Source organism: Balaenoptera borealis (genome assembly GCF_965194805.1).
Source record: "Balaenoptera borealis genome assembly, chromosome: 15".
NCBI classification, from domain to species: Eukaryota; Metazoa; Chordata; class Mammalia; order Artiodactyla; family Balaenopteridae; genus Balaenoptera; species Balaenoptera borealis.
The window spans coordinates 24,651,235-24,676,494 of NC_138871.1; the positions used below are offsets into that span (position 1 = coordinate 24,651,235).

The following is a 25,260-nucleotide window of genomic DNA, read 5'->3' on the forward strand; positions in this document are numbered from 1 at the left end:
AAATTATAAGACACTGATGAAAGAAATTAAAGGTGATGCAAACAGATGGAGAGATATACCATGTTCTTGGATTGGAAGAATGAACATTGTGAAAATGACTCTACAACCCAAAGCAATCAACAGATTCAACGCAATCCCTGTCAAACTACCACTGGCATTTTTCACAGAGCTAGAACAAAAAATTTCACAATTTTTATGGAAACACAATAGATTCCGAATAGCCAAAGCAATCTTGAGAAAGAAAAACGGAGCTGGAGGAATCAGGCTCCCTGACTTCAGACTATATTACAAAGCTACAATAATCAAGACAGTATGGTACTGGCACAAAAACAGAAATATAGATCAATGGAACAGGATAGACTGCCCAGAGATAAACCCACGCACATATGGTCACCTATTCTTTGATAAAGGAGGCACAAATACACAGTGGAGAAAAGACAGCCTCTTCAGTAAGTGGTGCTGGGAAAACTGGACAGGTACATGTAAAAGAATGAAATTAGAACACTCCCTAACACCGTACACAAAAATAAACTCAAAATGGAATAAAGACCTAAGTGTAAGGCCAGACACTATCAAACTCTTAGAGGAAAACATAGGCAGAACACTCTATTACATAAATCACAGCAACATCCTTTTTGACCCACCTCCTAGGGAAATGGAAATAAAAACAAAAATAAACAAGTACCACGTAATGAAACTTAAAAGCTTGTGCACAGCAAAGGAAACCATAAACAAGACCAAAAGACAACTCTCAGAATGGAGAAAATATTTGCAAATGAAGCAACTGACAAAGGATTAATCTCCAAAATTTACAAGCAGCTCATGCAGCTCAATATCTAAAAGACAAACATCCCAATCCAAAAATGGGCAGAAGACCTAAATAAACATTTCTCTAAAGAAGATATACAGATTGCCAACAAACACATGAAAGAATACTCAACATCATTAATTGTCAGAGAAATGCAAATCAAAACTACAATGAGATATCATCCCACACCAGTCAGAATGGCCCTCATCAAAAAATCTACAAACAATAATTTCTGTAGAGGGTGTGGAGAAAGGGAACCCTCTTGCACTGTTGGTGGGAATGTAAATTGATACAGCCACTATGGAGAACAGTATGGAGGTTCCTTAAAAAACTAAAAATAGAACTACTATACGACCCAGCAATCCTACTACTGGGCATATACACTGAGAAAACCATAATTCAAAAAGTGTCACTTACCACAATGTTCCTTGCAGCTCTATTTACAATAGCCAGGACGTGGAAGCAAACTAAGTGTCCAGCAACAGATGAATGGATGAAGAAGATGTGGCACATATATACAATGGAATACTACTCAGCCATATAAAGAAACGAAATTGAGTTACTTGTATTGATATGGGTGGGCCTAGTGTCTGTCATACAGAGTGAAGTAAGTCAGGAAGAGAGAAACAAATACCATATGCTAACACGTATATATGGAATCTAAAAAATAAAAAAAAATGATCATGAAGAACCTAGGGGTAAGATGGGAATAAAGACACAGACCTACTAGAGAATGGACTTGTGGATACAGGGAGGGAGAATGTTAAGCTGGGACAAAGTGAGAGAGTGGCATAGACTTATATACACTACCAAATGCAAAATAGATAGCTAGTGGGAAGCAGCCGCATAGCACAGGGAGATCAGCTCGGTGCTTTGTGACCACCTAGAGGAATGGGATAGGGAGAGTGGGACGGAGAGAGATGCAAGAGGGAAGAGTTATAGGGATATATGTATATGTATAACTGATTCACTTTGTTATAAAGCAGAAACTAAAACACCGTTGTAAAGCAATTATAATCCAATAAACATGTTTAAAAAAATTTTTTTTTAAATAAAACCTTTTGTACAGCAAAACTATCAACAAAATGAAAAGGCCATCTACTGAATAGGAGGTACTTTCATAAGATAGATCCGATAATGATTTAACATCCAAAATATACAAAATACTTATACAACTCAACTCAAAACATCAAATCTATTATAAAATGGACAGATGATTTAAATACACATTTTTCCAAAGAAGACATCCAAATGGCCAACAGACACATGAAATTTGCTTAGCATTAGTAATCTCCAGGGAAATACAAATCAAAACCAAAATGAGATGTTATCTTACATTGTCAGAATGGCTATTATCAAAAGACTAATAATAAATGTTGGCAAGGGGCTTCCCTGGTGGCACAGTGGTTAAGAATCCACCTGCCAATGCAGGGGACATGGGTTGGAGCCCTGGTTGGGGAAGATCTCACATGCCACGGAGCAACTAAGCCTGTGTGCTTCAACTACTGTGCCTGTGCTCTAGAGCCCACAAGTCACAACTACTGAGGCCCGTGTGCCACAACTACTGAAGTCCGCACACCTAGAGCCCATGCTTCTCAATAAGAGAAGCCACCGCAATGAGAAGCCCGTGCACTGCAATGAAGGGCAGCCCTCTCTCTCAGCAACTGGAGAAAACCCACATGCAGCAGCGAAGACCCAAGGCAGCCAAAAATTAAATAAATGAATAAATAAATAAATTTATTTTAAAAATAAATAAATAAATGTTGGCAAGGATGTGGAGAAAAGGAAAACCTTGTGCACTGTTGGTGGGGATGTAAATTGGTGCAGCCACTATGGACAATAGAATAGAGGTTCCCCCCAAAATTAAAATATAGTTACCACACAATCCAGCAATTCTACTCCTGGATATTTTCCCAATGAAAACAAAAACACTAATTCAAAAAGATATGTGTACCCTTATGTCATTGAAGCATTCTTTACAATAGCAAAGATATGGAAGCAACCTAGATGCTCTTTGATAGATGAATGGATAAAGAAGATGCAGTATACATGTACAATGCAGTATCAGCCAGCCATAAAAAATGAAATCCTGCCATTTGTGACAACATAGATGGACCTGGAGGGTATTATGTTAAGTGACATCAATCAGGCAGAGAAAGACAAATACTGCATGATTTCACTTATATGTGGAATCTGGAAAAAAAAAGAACAAATGTAACAGAACAGGGACAGATTAATAGATACAGAGAACAAACAGGTGGTTGACATAAAGGAGGAATGTCAGAAGATGAGAGAAATTGGTGAGGAGATTAAGAGGAAAAAAACACAACAGATTTTTTCACATTAATTTTGTATTCTACAACTTTACTGAATTTATTAGTTGTAATCAACTTTTTCTCAAGGAGTATTAAGGGTTTTCCATACATAGTATCTGTCTTCTGTAAACAGTGAGAATCTTGCTGCATCCTTTCCAACTGGATGTCTTTTATTTTTTTGTTTTCTCAATTACTGTGGTTAGGATTCCAATACTATGTTGAATAAAAGTGGTGAGAGTGGGCATTCTTGTCTTGTCCCTGATCTTAGAGAAAATGCTTTCATCTTTTTGCCATTGAGTATAATGTTAGATGTGGGCTTGTCATATATGGCCATTATTTTGTTAAGGAATTGTTCCTTTATATGCACTCTTTTGAGATTTTTACCAAAAATAGATGTTAAACTGTTCAAAAGCTCTTTCTGCCTCAATTGAGATGAATATTTGATTTTTATTGTTCAATTTGTTAATGTGGTGTATCATAATTTTTGATTTGCAGATGTTGAAACATCTTTGCATCCCTGGGATAAATCCCTTTTGATCATGGTGTATGATCCTTTTAATGTATTGATGGATTAGGTTTGCTAATATTTTATTGAGGGATTTTGCATCTGTATTTATCAGAGTTATTGACCTGTAATTTTCTTTTTTTTGGTGTCTTTGTAAGAATTCTTTTCTCTTCAATTTTTTGGAATAGTTTGAGAAAGTTTTGTAGAATCACTGGTGTAGACTGGTCCTGGAATTTTGCATGTTTGGAGGTTTTTGATTATTGATTTAATTTCATTACTAGTGATCAGTCTGTGCAGATTTTCTATTTCTTCCTGATTCAGTTCTTGAAAGATTGTACATTTTTAGGAATTTATCCATTTCATCTTGGTTGACCAATTTGTTGACATGTAATTGTTTGTAGCAGTCGCTCATGATCTTTATATTTCTGTGGTGTCAGTTGTATCTTCTCTTTCACTTGCAATTTTATTTATTTTGTTCCTCTTTCTTTTTTACATGATGAGTATGGCTAAAAGTTTATCATTTTTTTAATCCTTTCACAGAACCAGCTCTTATTTTCATTGATCTTTTATATGGTTTTAGTCTCTATTTCATTTATTTTCACTCTCATCTTTATTATTTCCTTCTTTCTACTAACTTTTGATATTGTTTGTTCTTCTTTCTGTAGTTTCTGTTGGTGTAATTTAGTTTGTTTTTTTTTTTTTTGAGATATTTTTGTTTCCTTATGTAAGCCTGTATGTCTATAAAGTTCCCTCTTAGATTTTCATTTGTGTATCCAATAGATTTTGGATCATTGTGCTTCCATTTTTATTTGTCTCAAGTTTTTCTGTTTTTTTCATTTCTTCAATAACCCATTGGTTGTTTAGTAATGTGTTATTCAGACTCCACATGTTTGTGGGTTTTGCAGTATTTTCCTTGTAGTTGATTTCTAGTCATATTTTTGTCATCAGAAAAGATGCTTGGTATGATTAGAATTTTCTTAAACTTTTTGAGACTTGTTTGGTAGCCTGACAGTTGGTCTATCCTAGAGAAAAGTTCATGTGTACCTGAAAAAGAATGTGTATTCTTCTATTTTTGTAGCAAATGTTCTGTGTGTCTCTATTAAGACAGAGTTGTCTAAGGTGTCACTTAAAGCCGATGTTTCTTTTTGATTTTCTGCCTGGAGCCATTGATGTAAGTGGTGTTAAAGTCCTCTACTATTATTGTGTTACTGCCATTTTTCTCCCTTTGTGTCTGTGAATATTTGCCTTATGTATTTAGGTGCTCCTATGTTGGGTGTATATATAGTTGCAAGTGTTATATCTTCTTGTTGGATTAATCCCTTTATGTAATGCTTTCCTTTGTCTTGTTAATCTTTGTTTTAAAAATCTGTCTCGTCTGATATAAGTATTGCTACCTTAGCTTTCTTTTCCTTTTCATTTGCATGTAATATTGTTTTTCACCTCCTCACTTCCAGTCTATGTGTAACTTTAGGCCTGAGTGTATTTCTTGTAGGCATTATATATATATATATATGTCTTATACTGTATCCATTCAGTCATTCTATGTCTTTTGATGGTGTGTTTAGTCCATTTAAATTTAAAGCAGTTATTGATTTGTATGTACTTACTGTCATTTTGTTAATTGTTTGGGTTTTTTTTTTTTGTAGTTCTTTTTTGTTCCTTTGATCTTTTTTTGCTCTCTTCGCTTGTGATTTGATAACATTTTTTAGTGTTATGCTTGTTTTCCTTTCTCTTTGTTTTTTGTGTATCTCTTACAGATTTTTTTTTTTTACCATGAGGTTCTTATATAGCAGCCTATTTATATTGTCTTCTATTTTAAGCTCACTTAAATTTGAGCACATTCTAAAAGCATTACATTTTTATTTACCCCCATGGTTCATGTTTTTGATATCATATTTTATGTTTTAAAAATTTTATTTATTCTTTACCCTATTATTGTAGATATAGACAATTTGACTACTTTTGTCTTTTAACCTTCATACTAGCTATATAAGTAGGTGATTCAATACCCTTTACTATGTTTGAATTTTCCAGTGAGATTTTTTAAAGTTATTTTTATATGTCTAGTTATGATCTTTTCTGTTTAAAGCTTGTTTAACATTTCTTCTAATGTTGGCTTAGTGGTAAGGAATTCCTTTAGCTTTTGCTTGTCTGAGAAGCTCTTTATCTCTCCTTCAATTCTGAATGATAATTTTGCCAGGTAGAGTTTAAAATTTAAGTTTTTTTTTTTTTTTTTCTTTTCAGCACTTTGAATTAGTCCTACCACTCCCTTCTGGCCTTTAAAGTTTCTCCTGAACAGTCAGTTGAAATTCTTGTGGGGGTTCACTTTTATGTAACTAATTGTTTTTCTCATGTTGCTTTTTAAGTTCTCTGTTTAACTTTTTACAAGTTAATTATAGTGTGTCTTGGTGTGTGTCTCTTTGGGTTTAACTTGTTTGGGACTCTCTGCTTCCTGAACTGGAATGTCTCTTTCTTTTGCCAGGTTAGGAAAGTTTTCAGACATTATTTCTTCAAACACATTTTCTCTCCCTTTCTTTTTCTCTTCTTCTAGGACTCCCTCAATGTGAATGTTAGCACTGTTGATTTCCCAGAGGTCTCTTAAACTATCTTCATTTTTTAATTTATTTTTTATTTTTGATGTTTTGATTAGGTGATTTTTACTACCTGTCGTCCAGTTCACTGATCTATTCTTCTGCATCTTCTAATATGCTGGAGATTGTATTCTTTACTTCAGTTATGGTATTCTTCAACTTTTTTTTTGTATTTTTTATCTTTCTTGAAGTTCTCACTATGTTTCTCCATTGTCCTCCTGAGTTCATTGAGTATTTTTATAACCATTATTTTGAACCCTTTATCTGGTAGACTACTTATTTCTGTTTCATTTAGTTCTTTTTCTGAGGTTTTGTCTTGCTCTTTCATTTGGGACATACTTCTTTGTTTCCTCAGTTTGCTTAACTCTGTTTCTATATATTAGGTAGATCAGCTATATATCCCAGTTTTGAAGGAGTAGCTTTATGTAGAAGATGTCCTATGGGGCCCAGTAGCACAGTCAGCCCTGGTTGCAAGGTGCTCCAGGAGTGTCCCTTAAGTGGGCTGCATGCACCTCCCTTTTGTAACTAAGCCATGACTTTGTGAGTGTGCTAGTGTACCCAGTCGCTTGCTGGTGTGCCTGGCATAAGCATTGGCCATAACTGTTTCAGGTGCTCTGCTGTGTAGGACTGGCCCCCAGGGAAAGAATTACTTTCACAGGATTCCACTGCTGGCCAAGGGTATCCACCAGGTGTGGTGAGGCAGGGGACAGTTTGTAGGGGTTCCGCTGTGGCCAAGATTTCCTGTCAGGTGTGGTGGAGGAAAGACTGCTTTGGAGGGGCTCTGTTGTTGGCCAGGGATGCCCACCAGGAGTGTGAACTGGGCAGCCAATTTGGAGGAGTAACAGCTAGAGTGAGTTCATAGGTGGGCCTGACGCACACAAGCAGCACTAGTAGGATAGATGTGGTGAGTCAGGAATGATGCCCACTAGTGTAGGGCCAACTAGGCAGAAGTTGAGCAAAAACTCTGGTGCCCACTAGCACCTCTGCACCTGGAGAAAGATCTAACATATCCCTGCCTCCCCAGCACCTGCCCCCAAGTTAGTCAATGAATCTCCTACATGTACGACCTGTACACCTTTCAAACAGCTGCCACTGCACTGGAACTCCAAGTGAGTATATTTTGGCCTGCACCCTTTAAGAGTGGTGTCTTTTTTTTTAAATATTAATTAATTTATTTATTTTGGCTGTACTGGGTCTTCGTTTCTGTGTGAGGGCTTTCTCTAGTTGCGGCAAGTGGGGGCCACTCTTCATCGCGGTGCGCGGGCCTCTCACTATCGCGACCTCTCTTGTTGCAGAGCACAGGCTCCAGACGCGCAGGCTCAGTAATTGTGGCTCACGGGCCCAGCCGCTCCGCGGCATGTGGGATCTTCCCAGACCAGGGCTCGAACCCGTGTCCCCTGCATTGGCAGGCAGATTCTCAACCACTGCGCCACCAGGGAAGCCCAAGAGTGGTGTCTTATTTCTTACAGTTCTCTGGATCTCCCGGACATAAGTCCCACTGGTTTTCAAAGCCAGATGTTATAGGGGCTCATTTTCCTGGTGCAGGTCCACTTGCCTGTGGATACTGATGTGCGGTTTGGATCCCTCACTCCTCAGAGAGGACTTCCATGGTTGTGATATCCTTCTGACTGTGGATTGCCACACCAAAGGTGTGGGTCCCATTCAGACCACATCTCTGCCCCTCCCATATGTCTCAATGTATTTTTTTTGTTTTATGCTTAGTTGTGGAAAATCTTTTCTACCAGTCTTCAGATAATTCTCAGAGAGTCACTCTATGTGTAGTTGTAGTTTTAGTGTGTCCGTGGAAGGAGGCAAGTCCAGGATCTTCCTACTTGACCATCTTGTTCCCTTCCCTCAGAAAGTCAAAAGGGAACATAATGTAATGTAGGCAGGAATCAAAAGAGTAAGATGGTTGAGATATAAAGTTTAAAATAAATTAAAAATGCCACCACAATATTATAAAAAGTATTAACAACAGTACTGAAAAATGTTTCTGCTGTTTGAAAGAAGCATCAGAATTTTTCTCATAATGTTGATAAATAGGACAAAGTACACAATTTAGAGTATAATGGAAAACATAAAGCTCTTCCCAGGAAAGACTACAGAAGTTACAATTTTGCATAAAATTTCAAAGTTCATGGATTCTCAAAAATAAAATATAATTTATGGACCTCAGGTGAAGATTTTCTTATACTAAAATAAATTATTAGAAAAGCAATACAAGTACCTAGATATACCTACATAAAACATCTGAATTTTGCTGTTAACAAAGGAGTATTATAAGCATTCAGGAAAAAACAAAAAACAAAAAAACCCAAAAACACAAGAAAACCCAAACTGCAAAGTTGCAGTGCTAACTTCAAACCAGGGAGTTCAGGGAGTACTCAGATGTGCCTGTATTTGTAAGGCTCTGTTTGGCATCTGTTTAAAATAGGGATAGGGAAGAAGATTTCTTCTGGAGTTTAGGAAAGCATAAAGACTGCCTTATTTAAGAGTTACTCTATTTATTTATAAGATAATCATCTTTCCTCTAGACAAATTTCCCCTTTGTGTGTCTACTCTTTAACTACCCTGAAGTCATCTGAAGCAAGAATCAAGTTTTCTTTATCACTTTATTCCTCTATACTTTAGAAATATTTTCTGGTAGATTCTAACTCTGATAATAGTGGCCAGATAGCAAAGAAGGGAAGTAATACACGTCTCAATAATCAGAATTTCTGGGGCAAACAAGGTCTAATTTTAGATGAAGCAACAGGTGAAGCTTAGAGCAGTTGGTTACTGTTGACTTTGTCCATCTATCAAGTCTATTTTTTTTTTGAAAACCTGCCTCCCTCACTCTGGTTTCATGTTGTTCCTAATGTAACTGTCAATTACAGTGTCTTTCTCCACCCTAGCCCCAACGATTGAGATGGAGCCTTCACTGGGTCAGACATAGACCTCCAACATACTAGGAAAATGATTGGTTTGAGAATAATCATGTGACCAGATAAAGTTAATCTGAGTTTAGTGGGTTTTGGATATATTGGAGACAGAAATTTGTTTTCCTCTGCCAGTGCTAAAGTGAATAATATGAATCTTGCTCAGAGACCAAACACTCTTTTATTTGGAAAGGTAGAAACAATGCAAATATCCATCAATGGATAAATGAATAAACAAATTGTGGTATATACATGCAATGGAATATTATTCAGCCATAAAAAGCAATAAAGTACTGATACATACTACAATATGGATGCACCTTGAAAACATTATGCCAAGTGAAAGAAGCCAGACACAAAAGAACACACATTGTAGATTCCTTTTATATGAAATACCCATAATAAGTAAATCCATAGAAACAGAGAGCAAGTTGGTAGTTGTCAGTGATGAGAAAGAGGAAAGAATGGGGTGTAACGCTTTATAGATATAGGATATTATTTTGGGGTGATCAAAATGTTTTGGAACTAAATAGAAGTGATGGTTCCACAACATTGTGAATAATAAATGCCACTGAATTGTTCACTTTAAAATGGTTAATTTTAGGTTATGTGAATGCTACCTCAATTAAAGAAAAAAAAAAAAACCTAAAGTGCAGTTGCTAACAGATCCATGCATAGAACCTGGATCATCTGGCTTCCACTACATTGTACAGCAGAGTCTTGATTACCTGGCTAAACAGTTTAGACTTAATCTGGTAGGAAATATGATGCCAGTTGATATTTTTAAGAGAGTAAGAGATATTTTATGATTGATTGTTTAGATGACTTTGCTGTACTGCTTATTATGTGTTATTCCCTGGACACTCAGTGTCCTCATCTGTAAACAAGAAATAGTCTATACTCTTCAGTTATCTAGAGGAGCAAACCATAATAATTCATGTACATTCCAAGGACATGTCTGACACTTGGCAGACATGTCCTTGGACATGTCTGAATTGCTACAGCACACACAGTTGCCACCATAAAATTCCATGATATTTTCTAGTTATTTCATGCAGATAAACCTTCTCTTCCCAACAACGTAGTTAATACCTTAAAAACAAAGGTTATGGATTATACTTCTTTAATCTTTGGCAACATTAAAATCTGTAATAAACATGAAATAAGTAGTTAAAGATCAGTTATTTTCTAACTTTTATCCTTAGTTTTTTTAATAGTGAATTTTATTTTATGGACTTTATTCCTATCTTGTAATGCAACTTTCCCTGACTTTCCCACTTATTTATGGATTTCCTTCACATCCATTAATTCACAAAGAAAAAGAGTGGCAAATGAAAATGTGATAATACAAAGGACCTGTGTTTTTCTTATTACATCTCAACACTATATTCTTCCATTTATTCCTTTTCTTGTAGCCTTATTAATCACAAGTCTTAAAATAGTATTCTTATTCTTTGTATTCTCTCAACTTCTAACTGGATAATTCTAGGTGAGCTTATGGCATATACACTTTTTGATTCCCTTCCAGTTTGCCCGTCCTCCTAACTCTCCCTGTTCTCAGATCTAAGTAGAGAGTGGGTGTATACTGAGAGCCAAATCCCTGTACTCAGAGTTACTAAAGGTTGCAAACTATGTCCCCAAAAGAATGTCATCTTCTTTTCTTATTTTCCTGCAGCTTTTTTACCCAACAAACAACTTTCTTAGGAAAAGAGTCAATTCAATTAAACAAATACATAAGTTTAAATATAAACCTAACTTCTAGAAGTCCAGGGATAAAAATAATCTCATCATCAAGCATCAGACAGTCTGGGACTTCCTTAGAGGTCCAGTGTTAAGAATCTACATTACAATGCAGGAGACGCAGGTTTGATTCCTGGTCGGGGAACTAAGATCCCATATGCTGCGGGGCAACTAAGCTCACGTGCCACAGCTACTGAGCCTGTGTGTAGCAACTATTGAACCCGTGTGCTCTAGAGCCTATGCACCACAGCTAGAGAGCCAACATGCCACAAGTACTGAGCCTGCACACTCTGGAACCCATGTGCCACAACTAGAGGGAAGCCAGTGTACTGCAATGAAAGATTCTACATGTTGCAATGGAGATCCCACATGCTGCAACTAAGACCTGATGCAGCCAAATAAATAAATATTTTAAAAATAAACCAGACAGTCTAAGAGATGATACCATGACATAAATAACTCTAGGACTAAAATAGAGGTACATGTGAGTTAACTCAACTCTGCTTATAATGATAAGGTGGTGAAAGTAATGAAGGACTTGGACATGCTTAAGAAAATAAGAAGTTTGAAAATAGATTCCAAGGCTGTGTGGACACTTCAGGCAAATGCTAAGGTTGGAATGCAGAGATAGTGCAATGGGTGAAAGTAAAGGGAATAAGTGTGGATGGGGAGGTAAAATGGTAAGGATGGAAGGTAATGGGATTGTGATTTCTGAGTAATATCTGCCTCTTAGGGTGATTGTGAGGATCGATGTGAAAATATTGTTATCTTAATGTCTAGCACTTGGTAAGAAAGCAATAAATGTTACATGGGTCTCAATATACTCACAGGAATTTAATTATCTGTTCTGATGTTCACTTTTAAAATCTAGAGCAGTCAAATTTTGGCATTCCATTACCATGTTTAGCAAGTACTATTAAAATTACTTTCCTTTAATGACAATGATATGCCTATAAACAAGAGAGCGATTTCTTAATATTTACCTTCTTATATGTGTCCCCTATAAATATATAATATATAGAGATATATAACATATAATTGTATGAAATGTGAACATGTAATGTGTATATGATGCATAATTTATGTATGGTGCATACAGTATATCATATGATACTTATATAGTGTATATATATTACAGTAGGATGCTACACATATATGAACCCTACTGTATTACTCTTCTGCAACTTGATTTTTTAAATTCAACATTATGCTTTTAAAATCTATTCTTGTTCATGTGTGCTATGATTAATTTATTTGTACTGCTGTTTACTATTCCATTACATGAATATACCACAGGGGAGGTATCAACTGTATTGTTAATGTTTTACTTCTCAAACTGGGTATGTGTGCACAAACATTAACTGTATTATTCATTTTACCTCTTTGTAAGTGGTAAATATTTTCTAATAAATTTAACAGAAAAAATAAGTTATCCAATGTCTGATTTCATTCAGTCTTCCATAGAGACAAAAATCATGTACTGTGCAAACTTGTAGTGTCACCTAAGACTTCTCTGATTTATCTTGGGAGATATTCCTTTAAAACACCGCCATATGCTCCTGACATCCTTGGAGCTAAGATGGTGTGGAGCTTTATCTCAGGTTGTGGAGGCAGGGAAGAGAGTTAAAGAGGCAAGGTAATCAAAATGGGGGAAAAAAGCAGATATATTCAAAGGTTTACAATGAATCACACATAAAATTAAATTTTTTTAACTGGTTAGATTCTACTTATTCTTCTTGTTCAACTTAGGTTTCATATATGTTTGTACATTAGAAAGATATTTAGTTTTGTTAAATTTACATTTATTGGGGATTTCTTGAAGGATATGTAAGGAGAAAACAAATGCAGTAATATAATACTGAAATTAAAAAAAAATAAGATTGCAAATGCCACTGTGTATAGAAATGCTCCTTATAAGATTAAATTTACCAGATACAATAAATTTATCTTTGGTCATACAAGTCAAATAACTTTAATACAGGAAAGAAAATAAATAGGCTAGGAGTGATCAAGATAAGCAAGAGAGGATTTACCAATGCTCCCACTGAATTTAGATCTGTGTTACTTATCTGTTTATCTTTGTTGAGGATATAATATGGTCATGTAATTTCAGCCATAATTTGTCTAATTATTGTTTTGCTCTGCTTTGCTTCCTCAGTTTCCTCCAAAATTAAGCATTTTTTTTTTTTTGTCTTAGTTTAATTTCCATGGTGATCTGTACCTTTCTGGATGATTCCTGATTCTAACATTTGCTTTCAACTGTATTCACTATTAGTAGCATGCTAAACATCCCCATATGCCAAGAGGGACAGTTCTCCTTCTTGCTCTGGATGCCTAACCAAAATTAATTCAAAGAACAGAAAAGGAATAATACATCTCTTTGGATATTACCTTAATAGAATTTCATATCAGAGTCACACATTTGTCTATAAAATTTTCTATAAAGGCTTATGTATAATATTTTCAAAATGTTTCTCAGGGAATGTTTTATGGGTATTGAACTGCACCTACAAATTAAATGGTCCTGTGTGTGTGTGTGTGTGTGTGTGTGTGTAAAAGCTAAATGTTTATGTTTATGTTTTTAAAATGAATCCCAGTATATCACAGAATGAACTCCTAACATTTACAAGAAATTTTTTTAGTGGTTATAAGAAACAATCTCTTTCTTTCCTGCAGTGCTGATTGAGTGTGTTCCATGGAGCACTAACAATTCCCCAGCTTATCTGCAGCCTTGTTTATGTTCCAAGATAATGTACATGGCAATGCAGATGTCTCTTCTTTGCAGGATTTAATAATTCACTCATAATGTTTAATCAAAACTAGACACCACCTCAATGTGATCTCATCACAAACTATGCTGGTCTTCCCAGTAACATTGACAAGATTTTTTTTTTAATGCAGGAGAAAATAGATGCAGTAGACAAAATTTGAGAAACACCATCCTAAATCATGGTGTTTTGTCCAAAATTACAAGTCAAGAAATGATTAAAAAAAAAACCCACAAAGTTCAGAAGCCTGGTTTTTGGCAATTCCCATCAAAAAGTCTAAAAATGATGCATATCTTTTCACTTGGCAATTCCACTTCTAGAAATTTATTTTAAGGATATTATCTCAGATATACAGATTTACAACTGTGGGATGTTCATCACAGTCCTCTTCATAAGAGTGAAGCCTTTAAAAAACTAATGTCCAACACAGGGACTTGGTTAAATGTTACTGTTAAATATGAACCAAAAAAAGTGTGGCCGTAGAAAAATATTTCATGGTAAAAGGAAATAGCATAGACTGCTACTTGGCAGTATCCATGATCCCTTGCTCTCCTGTAATAAAACCTTGACTTTATTTAGGATAAAAAAAAGACCAGATAAAAACTAAAAGTACTGACCAATGATATGTAAGTGAATATTGTTTGATGAGCTTCAAGGAGAGCTTTTTAAAGAATACAGATATAGCTTCCATCTGAAGCTCCTTTGGTCTCCTTGCGTTTTTCTCTAATTCTAACCTGTAAAACAGACTGAGTTGTGGCTGAGTTTTAGCAATTCTTTTGTGACCTAGAAAATGGAGTCCACATGTAAAGACATAATAAAGCAAAAAGACAGAGGAAGCCTAGATTCCTGAGAGTTTGTGGAGAACTATTCAATTCTGGAATTCTTTATGTGAAAAGAAAAAACCTCCTAATTTATTTAAGCAACAATTATTATGTCTCTGTTAAAAGAAATTGAATGAAATTTTTAGTTGACATAACAGACTACCTGTTATGTCAGAAAGTAATAAAATAATAATTAATAATTATAATAAAAAAGTAATAATATAATAATTCAATTTTATTTTTGAAAACATGTATATATACATATATACATAAACATATGCATTATGTACACATACACATATATACACATAGACTAAAGCATGGTAAGAGTTGTATAAAAATGTTGATTGTAGTTAAGGAGACTACAGGTAATTTTTTGTATGATTTTTGTTTATTTGAAAACATACTAAAATTGAAACTTTATATATATGTATAAATATATATGACTATAATTTAAAATTCACCAATAAGATTAAACTCACAAAACACTAGGCACCCTAGTCTCAATTGCAATAAAGGCAGAACCCCAGGTCTGTTCTCCTCTTTCCACAACCTTGCTGTGTGGTCTCAGGCATGCTGTGTATCCTCCAGGATCTATGAGCAATAAACCTTGTTTTTTCAAAGTCCCCTGACAGTTGTTGCTGAATTGCATCTTATAGTCATAATAAGAACCACAAGGGATGGTCAAACCACAATATTGGCTCCAGTTGAGGAAATGTCAATGGGGGTCTGTCACAATTAGTATGGGCCCAAGTGAGTGCTTCAGGCAATTCTAGCCAACAGCATCACTATCAATAGGTTGAGACCAACAGAAAATAGAATTACCAAACAGCCAGGAATCAATTAACAAAATGTAATAGTAAGTCCATACCTATCAATAATTACTTTAAATGTAAACGGACTAAATTCTCCAATAAAAGACAAAGAGTAGAACTGCCCTGGTGGCACAGTGGTTAAGAATCATCTGCCAATGCAGGGGACATGGGTTCAAGCCCTGGTCCAGGAAGATCCCACATGCCACAGAGGAATTAAGCCTGTGAGTCACAACTACTGAGCCCGAGTGCCACAACTACTGAAACCCATGCGCCTAGAGCCTGTGCTCCGCAACAAAGAGAAACCACCACAATGAGAAGCCTGTGCACCGCAATGAAGAGTAGCCCCCACTCGCCACAACTAGAGAAAGCCCACACACAGCAACAAAGACCCAACGTGGCCAAAAATAAATAAATAAATAAATTTATATTGAAAAAAAGACAAAGAGTAGATGAGTGGATTTTATTAAAAAGCTCCAACTGTATTCTGCCTACAAGAGACTCACTTCAGCTTTAAAGATATACACAGACTAAAAGTGAAGGGATAGAAAAAGATATTTTATGTGAATGAAAGTCAAAGAAAGCAGGGGTTGTTATATAGACTTTAAGCCAAAGACTGTAACAAGAGACAAACAAGGTCATTATATAATGACAGAGGGATTAATCTATCAAGAAGATATAATGCTTGTAAATATTTATGCAACCAACATTGGAGCACTTATACATATAAAGGAAATAACAAATCTGAACGGAGATATAGACAGCAATGCAATACTAACAGGGCATTTCAACATCCCACTTTTAACAAAGGATAGATCATCCAGACAGAAAATCAATGAGGAAATGTTGGACGTAATGTACATGTTAGACCAGATAAACCTAACAGACATATATAGAACATTTCATCTGGCAGCAGCAGAATACACATTATTTCAAGCAAACATGGAACATTCTCTGAGATAGATCATGTGTTAGGTCACAATACAAGTCTTGGCAAATTTAAGAAGATTGAAATCATACCAAGCAAATGTCATTATTTAGGATATGGTATATACGGCTTGCTAAATCTACCAAAAATTGAATTGGTTTACTATTAAATTATATTTAGGAAAAGCAAAGTTCTATGTCTGCCATTCTCTTTGTGTATAAATAAATTTCAGATAAATTAAAAGTTTAAGTAAAAATGAAACTATCAACTATTTAAAAATACAGGTAAATATTTTCCTTTGGAATGGAGGAAGTAACACCAGCAAAATCACAGATGAAGAGATCAATATATTTCTGCACAAAAATTGTATAAGTGCTATGCATTTGTGTATAAACAAAATTAAAATACAGATAGAGGAAGACTGTAACACATATGAAGTTTTAAAATCTTAAAACTCAATACATAAAATAAATTGGAGCATGACATCAATAAGATGGCAGAATAGGAAGCCCCCAACAACAATAATTCAACAATACACAGACCAATCCAGAAACCAGTTAAGAGGCTTCTGCACCCCACATGTGTATGAAACCAGCCACATTAGAGCCAGCAAAAAAAAAAAAAAAAAAAAAAAACTAGAAGAAGACTAGTGGCACTCCTATAACTCAACAACTAAAAAAACAATCTAGCTAAAAATGGACAAAGGACTTAAGTAGATGTTTCTCCAAAAATAGAAATATAAATGGCAAACAGGTACATGAAAAGATTCTCAGCATCATTAATCATCAGGGAAATGCAAATCAAAAACACACACCTGTGAGGATGGGCATTAAAGACAAAAAAACAAACCACAAATGTTTGCAAGGATATGGATAAATTGGAACCCTTGTTCACTATTAATGTGAATGTAAAATGGTGCATGTGATATGAAGAACAGTACAGTGGTCCCTCAAAATATTAAAAGTAGAACTACCATATGATCCATTAACCTATTCATGTATACTTTTTACAAAAGAATTAAAAATAGAATCTCAAAGAGATATTTGCACCTTCATGTTCATTGCAGCATTATTCACAATAACCAAGATGTGGAAACAACCTAAATATCCATCATGGATGAATAGATTAAATGTGGTATTTACATACAAAAAATATTATTCAGCCTTAAAAAGGAAGGAAATCCTGTTATATGCAACAACACGGATGACCCATGGGGATGTTATGCTAAGTGAAATAAGCCAGTCACAGAAAGACAAGTACTGCATGATTCTACTTATATGAGTTATGTAAAGTAGTGAAACTTAAAGAAGCAGAAAGCTGAATGGTGGTTGCCAGGGGCGGAAGGAGGGGGAAATGGGGAGTTTTGTGCAATGCCCACAGAGTTTCAGTCACACAAGGTGAAAAATTTCTAGAGATCTGTTGTATAACATTGTTTATATAATTAATAATGCTATATTGTGCACTTAAAATTTTGTTATTTGGGTAGGTTTCATGTTAACTATTTTTTCAAAAATTAAAAAACAAAATTAGATTTCATTAGAAAATGGGTAAAAGTTATGAATAGATAATAAATAACTAGTATAGAGTCTATAAATGGCAGAAAAATGTTCAGCCTCAGTATTAATCAGAGAAATCTAAATTAAACAATAAAGATATATCTCACATTTCAATCGTGAAAATTGAGAAGAAAAAGAAGAATAGTTGAAGTTAATGAGAACAGGAGGGACTAGGTATTCTCCAACCCAGGGGATGGGAGTTTAAATTAGCACAGATTTCCTACAGGACAATTTAGCATGATATATGAAAAACCATGAAAGCATACAAATGTTTTAACAGAGAAACCCCAATTTTAGTTCTTATTCTACCCTAAAGAAATACTTTAGCACCATTTCTGACATTTTGCTATAAAATTAAAATATTTAAATAATTTGATCATAACCAAAAAATTGAAAGCCACCTCAAATACAGGAGCAAGTATTTACTTAACTCCTATGCATCCACACATGGAATAAAATATTATGATTTTAAATGGTTATATAAAACTTATTTAAAGAAAATAGAAAATTGTTGAATTATAAAGCAGTACATAGTATTGCAATCCTTTTTGGAATTAAATGACAATTCAAAATTTAACCAAGGTTATTTTGAATGATGAAATTACAAAAGATTTTAATTTTATTGTGGCTTTATCTGATCTTCAAATTTTTATTACTAAAATGTGTTATCTTGGCATTATTTTTAAATTAAAATAATACAGCAAGAAAAAAATCTTAAGTGGAAAGCAAAGTTTGCATCTCATATCTCCACTTTTAACATTTAATTTAATTTATGGGAGTTAATAGTGTAATTCCCCATGTGGCATTTGTGAATTTGCATTAAAAATTATTGTGATTATTTCCCTTTGATTTTGACCGATGTAACTTTTTATCCCCAGGAACAAAAACAAGTTGTCAAAGATTATGTTTCCAAGATTTGTATAATATCCAGAAATATATGTATCTATCATAGTTTGAAAAATTTTGCCTTGTTCCTTTAGGTCCTCAGGTGTAAATCAGTGTCTTTCTCAAGTTTAACACAAAGGAAAATAGAGCACCTTGATAGATGCTATTTTACCCAGCAACATATTTGATTTTAGTCCTCATCTTTCATGCATCACTTCATTGCAAACGGTGTGCATAATTTTTATGCCTGTCATTACAGAAATGTATAAATTACTTTCATCTTCTGTATTTTGCTAGCATTTTAATTACCCATTGCCATCTGCCTACAAGTTCAGAATTGGTTTAAGACCAGAATGTAATAAAAGAAGAGGTTAAGTGTAATGCATATCTTCCCAATAACTTTATTTTCACTTTTGACAAATCTATGGAGTTCTTCAGATATTGCAGTTTGCTTACTTTTGATTGATTCACACACATGAAGCCTCGGGTACTGCTTATCATTCTCTAAGGAAAACTTACATTTGAAAGGGAGATTATGCTGCAAACTTCCTGTTAAAGTGATGCAAAACTGAATAATCCAGGCTGCATTTTGATGCCTTGAAGATAGTGAATTCTTGCTTTATTCATCAATCCAAATGATATGATATAGCATCTTAGCAGGATACAATTTTTCTAACAAGCATTGTTCATCAAATGATGTAGAAAAACATATTGCAGACAGCCTGGCACAATTTCAGAGAGTTGTGGGAGGGGCAGGTATTGGGGTAGAGAAAATAAAGGATCTCAGAGGTCAAGCAACATTTTCCAAATACAGGTTACATATCCACATCTTTGGTTTTCATTCATTTATCTTCCTTACTCCCATTCCTCCAAGTAAAGCATGTTAAGATTCTCTAACCCTTAAATCTCTTAATAACTTGCTCAGGGAAATGTTGATCTTTCTTGGAAGCTGCCAAATTAGAGCTTTTTTACAATGTTTAGTGTTCCCTGCATAAACTCTAAGGGAAGGAATTGGAGAGTAAAAAGGATGTCTTTTTATTTGCTCTGATCTAAGCCAGAGGCATCTGTCCCAGAGACACATTTGATGTATTTGTTTGGCCCACACTCTCATTTATTTAATATTTAAGTAATTCCAAAAAAATTTTAAAAAGTAAGAGATACACATAGATATCAAGATGTCTGGCTGCTCTTAAATATGGGAGAGCTTGACACAGTGGGGATGGCAACAGTAGGAAGGATTTGATTAGCTGTGGTCATCTTTAGAAAGGGCATTTTGTCACAGTCTCCACCACTCTCCTGTCACCACCTCTGTTGTCTCTCTGGCCACATTATGCTTTCCCTGACATAAATCTTCAGGCAGTCTCTTGCAATAATTTCCTGAATATGCTTATAATGATGTAATTGGCCTGGCTGTTTATCTGAATAGGTGTTACTCAATCAGTTCAAAAACTTTTAACGCTGGTTGGAAAAGTGAGACTAGAAAAGATATAGGTGAACACGTTGCCCAAATTCTACCAGAGAAATATCTTTTATTAGTTTCAAAACATCGACAGAGATATCATAAATTCATTAATATAAAAGTTTTGTAAAAATCACAAAATGTTTATCGATATAAATAATAAAAATAATCAAAAGTCATGGATGCTGTATTGTATGAACTGAATTGATAACACCTTATTCATGCTATTTCTTACCAGCTGATTTTCTTCTTGTCTACTGTAAAAAGGAAAAAAAAGTGTTTCCTTTTAAAAGCACACTTGAATAGCTTTGCATATTTGGTACACACATTTCTCTTCAGGTTTCTTTCTCAGTAAACAGAATCACTTAAAAACCAAAATAGAACAAAACTCTTCTATTTTCTTCCAGTCAGTAGCTCTCTCCCAACTTGTCTCTCTCTAACTCTGTCACTGTCTCTGCCTCGCTCTCTCCCTTTTGTTATTTAATTCAGAATTTCTGAGATACAGTGAAGAACCATCTGTGACCCTAGGAAACTGGGCCCCTAACAGTGGGTGACAAGCAATATTTTCAGCATGATCTGTTAAAAACACATGTTAAGGCTGCACCCCAAACCTACTGAATCATAATCTCTGATTGCAAGATTGGGTATCTGCATGTAGTGATTCTGATGCTTATCAGATTTGCACACAAAGCCCTAAAATACAAGGACAATTTAGCATCAAGATTAGAGAACGTGCTCTCCTCAAATACTGAAGTCACTCTTTTAATGATAGGGTGTGTTTCTGGCAACTATGTATTGCAGAAATCAGAACAAATGGTAACTATATATGGCAGAAGTCAGAAAGCAGGAAAAATATTCAAGTAAAAGCACTTGACCCTACTTCTCAAATCACTTATTTATGCTCCTCTCCAAAGCATTCTCAAAAAAAGTTGATAATCACTTAGTACAAATTATGTGACTTCTGTGAAATTTTCAAGATGGCCCCTGGCAGATACATGATCTCAAGGTCAACTTGTTTTTCTCTTTGATATAAAATTCAATAGTGATTATAAAAGAGGCAAGCTAGTAAAACATATGAAACTCAGAAAAACATAAACAGGTAATTAAAAATCACCCTTAATCTTTATTTTTAGAATATATTTCCTCCTAATCTTTTTAGAAATTCATAGAAAGAGTAATTTTCTGTTTGTTTTATAGTTTTTATTTAATTGGGGTATAGCTGATTTACAATGTTATGTTAGTTTCAGGTGTACAGCAAAATGAATCTGTTATATGTATACATATATCCACTCTTTCTTTAGGTTCTTTTCCTATATAGGCCATTACAGAATATTGAGTAGAGTTCCTTTTGTTATATACTATGTCCTTACTAGTTACCTATTTTATATATAGTAGTGTGTATATATCAATCCCAATCTCCCGATTTATCCCTCTCTCCCTTACTCCCTGGTAACTATAAGTTTGTTTTCTACATCTGTAACTCTACTTCTGTTGGTAGATAAATTCACTTGTACCATTTTTAGATTCCACAAATAAGTGATATCACATGACATTTGTCTTTCTCTGTGTGACTTACTTCACTCAGTATGACAGTCTCTAGGTCCATCCATGTTTCTGCAAATGATGTTATTTTGTTATTTTTTATGGCTGAATAATATTCCATTGTATATATGTACCACATCTTCTTTATCCATTCCTCTGTTGATGGACATTTAGGTTGCTTCCATGTCCTGGCTATTGTAAATAGTGCTGCAATGAACATTGGGGTGCATGTATTTTTTTCGAATTATGGTTTCCTCCAGATATATGCCCAGTAGTGAGATTGCTGGATCATATGCTAGCTCTATTTTTAGTTTTATAAGGAACATCCATCTTGTTCTCCATAATGGTTATACCAGTTTACATCCCCACCAATAGTGTAGGAATGTTCCCTTTTCTCTACACCCTCTCCAGCATTTATGGTTTGTAGAATTTTGATGATGGCCATTCTGACCAGTGGGAGGTGATACCACTTGTAGATCTGATTTGCATTTTTCTAATAATTAGTGATGTTGAATTTCTTTTCATGTGCTTTTTAACCATCTGTATGTCTTCTTTGGACAAATGTCTATTTAGATCTTCCATGCAATTTTCAATTGGGTTGTTTGTTTTTTTGATATTGAGCGACATGAGCTGTTTGTATGTTTTGGAGATTAATCCCTTGTTGGTTGCTTCATTTGCGAATATTTTCTCCCATTCTGAGGGTTGTCTTTTCATTTTGTTTATGGTTTCCTTTGCTATGCAAAGGGTTTTAAGTTTAATTAGGTCCCATTTATTTATTTTTTGTTTTTATTTTCATTACTCTAGGTGGTGAATCAAAAAAGGTCTTGCTGCGGTTTATGTCAGAGACTGTTCTGCCTATGATTTCTTCTATGAGTTTTATAGTATACAGCCTTACACTTAGGTCTTTAATCCATTTTAAGCTTAGTTTTGTGTATGGTATTAAAGAATGTTCTAATTTCATTCTTTTATAGTAGCTGTCCAGTTTTCCCAGCATCATTTATTGAAGAGACTGTCTTCTCTCCATTGTATATTCTTGCCTCCTTTGTCATAGATTAGGTGACCATAGGTGTGTGGGTTTGTCTCTGGACTTTCTATCCTGTTCCATTGATTCATAGTTTCATTTTTGTGCCAGTACCATACCGTTTTAATCACTGTAGCTTTATAGTATAGTCTAAAGTGAGGGCACCTGATTCCTCCAGCTCGTTTTTCTTTCTCAAGATTGCTCTGGCTATTCATGGTCTTTTGTGTTTCCATGCAAATTGTAATAATTTTTGTTCTAATTCTGTGAAAAAATGCTCTAGGTAATTTGATAGTGATTGCATTAAATCCATAGATTACTTTGACCATATCAATCCTTTTGACAATATTGATTCTTCCAATCCAAGAACATGGTATATCTCTCTGTCTGTTTCTGTCATCTTTTATTAGTTTCATCAGTGTCTTATAATTTTCTGAGTACAGATATTTTACCTCCTTAAGTAGGTTTATTCCTAGGTATTGTATTCTTTTTGTTGCAATGGTAAATGGGACTGTTTCTTGGATTTCTCTTTCTGATCTTTAGTTGTTAGTGTATAGGAATGCAAGAGACTTCTGTGTATTAATTTTGTATCCTGCAACTTTATCAGATTCATTGCTGAGCTCTAGTAATTTTCTGGTAGCATCTTTAGGGTTTTGTATGTATAGTGTCATGCCATCTGTAAACCGTGACAGTTTTACTTCTTCTTTTCCATTTGGATTCCTTTTATTTATTTTTCTTCTCTGATTGCAGTGGCTTTCAAAACTGTGTTGAATAATAGTGGTGAGAGTGGACATCTTTGTCTTGTTCCTGATGTTAGAGGAAATGGTTTCAGTTTTTCACCATTGAGAATGATGTTTGTTGTTGGGAGTTTTTCATATACGGCTTTTATTATGTTGATGTATGTTCCCTCTATGCCCACTTTCTAGAGAGTTTTTATCAATAAATGTGTGTTGAACTTTGTCAAAATATTTTTCTGCATCTATTGAGATGTCCATATGGTTTTTATTCTTCAATTTGTTGATGTGTTATATAAAACTGATTGACTTGCAGTTATTGAAATATCCTTGCATCCCTGGGATAAACCTCACTTGATTATGGTGTATGATCCTTTCAATGTGTTGTTGGATTCAGTTTGCTAGTATTTTGTTGAGGATTTTTGCATCTAAGTTCATCAGTGATATTGGTCTGTAATTTTCTTTTTTTGTGTAATATATTTGTCTCATTTTGGTATCACAGTGATGCTGGCCTTGTAGAATGACCTTGGGGGTGTTCCTTCCTCTGCAATTTTTTGGAAGAGTTTCAGAAAGGTAGCTGTTAAGAGTTCTCTAAATGTTTATTAGAATTCATCTGCGAGGCCATCTGGTCCTGAACTTCTGTTTGTGGGAAGATTTTTGTTTTTGTTTTTTGGCTGTGCCATGTGGCATGTGGAATCTTAGCTCCCCAACCAGGGATCGAACCCATGCCCCCTGCATTGGGAGAGAGGAGTCTTTACCACTGGAATGCCAGGGAAGCCCTGTTTGTTGGAAGATTTTTAATCACTGTTTCAATTTCAGTACTTGTGATTGGTCTGTTTATATTTTTTATTTCTTCCTTGTTCAGTCTTGGATGGCTGTATCTTTCTGAGAATTTGTCCACTTCTTCTAAGTTGTCTATTTTATATTGGCATATAGTTGCATGTAGTAATCTCTTCTGATCATTGTATTTCTGTGGTGTCTGTTGTAACTTTTCCTTTTTCATTTCTAATTTTATTGATTTGAGCCTCTCCCTTTTTTCTTGATGAGTCTGGCTAAAGGTTTATCAATTTTGTTTATTTTCTCATAGAACCAGCTTTTAATTTCATTGATGTTTGCTATTGTTTTATTTATCTCTATTTCATTTATTTCTGTTGTGATCTTTATGATTTCTTTCCTTCTACTAACATTGGGTTCTGTTTGCTCTTCTTTCTCTTGTTGCTTTAAGTGTAAGAATAGGTTGTTTATCTGAGATTTTTCTTGTTTCTTGAGGTAAGATTATATTGCTATAAACTTCCTTCTTAGAACTGCTTTTGCTGCATGACAAAAGCAGTTCTAAGAAGGTTTTGGATTGTCATGTTTTTGTTGTTATTTGCCTCTAGTTATTTTTTGATTTCCTCTTTGTTGTCTTCAGTGATACACTGATTACTTAGTAACATACAGTTTAGCCTCCTTGTGGTTGAGTTTTTGTTTTTGTTTTTTTTTTAATTTTGGCTGTGTTGGGTCTCTGTTTCTGTGTGAGGTCTTTCTCTAGTTGTGGCAAGCGGGGGCCACTCTTCATTGCAGTGTGTGGGGCCTTTCATTGTCGCAGCCTCTCTTGTTGCGGGACACAGGCTCCAGACGCGCAGGCTCAGTAATTGTGGCTCACGTGCCTAGTTGCTCCGTGGCATGTGGGATCTTACCAGACCAGAGCTCAAACCTGTGTCCCCTGCATTGGCAGGCAGATTCTCAACCACTGCACCACCAGGGAAGCCCTGGTTGAGTTTTTTACAGGTTTTTTCCTCTAATTGATTTCTAATTTCATAGCATTGTAGTCAGAAAAGATGCCTGATATGATTTTAATTTTCTTAAATTTACAAAGAC

The 25,260-nt window shown here is 34.9% G+C and overlaps 1 long non-coding RNA gene across 1 annotated transcript in view; it reads right to left on the minus strand.

Moving 5' to 3' along the window:
- Positions 1 to 426: 426 nt before the first annotated feature.
- LOC309611960 overlaps positions 427 to 25,260 on the minus strand; it is a 161,709-nt gene continuing 136,875 nt past the window's right edge. Inside the window, exon 2 of the long non-coding RNA XR_014234859.1 lies at positions 427 to 18,417. This is a non-coding gene — a long non-coding RNA (uncharacterized lncRNA). The remainder of the gene's footprint in view (positions 18,418 to 25,260) is intronic.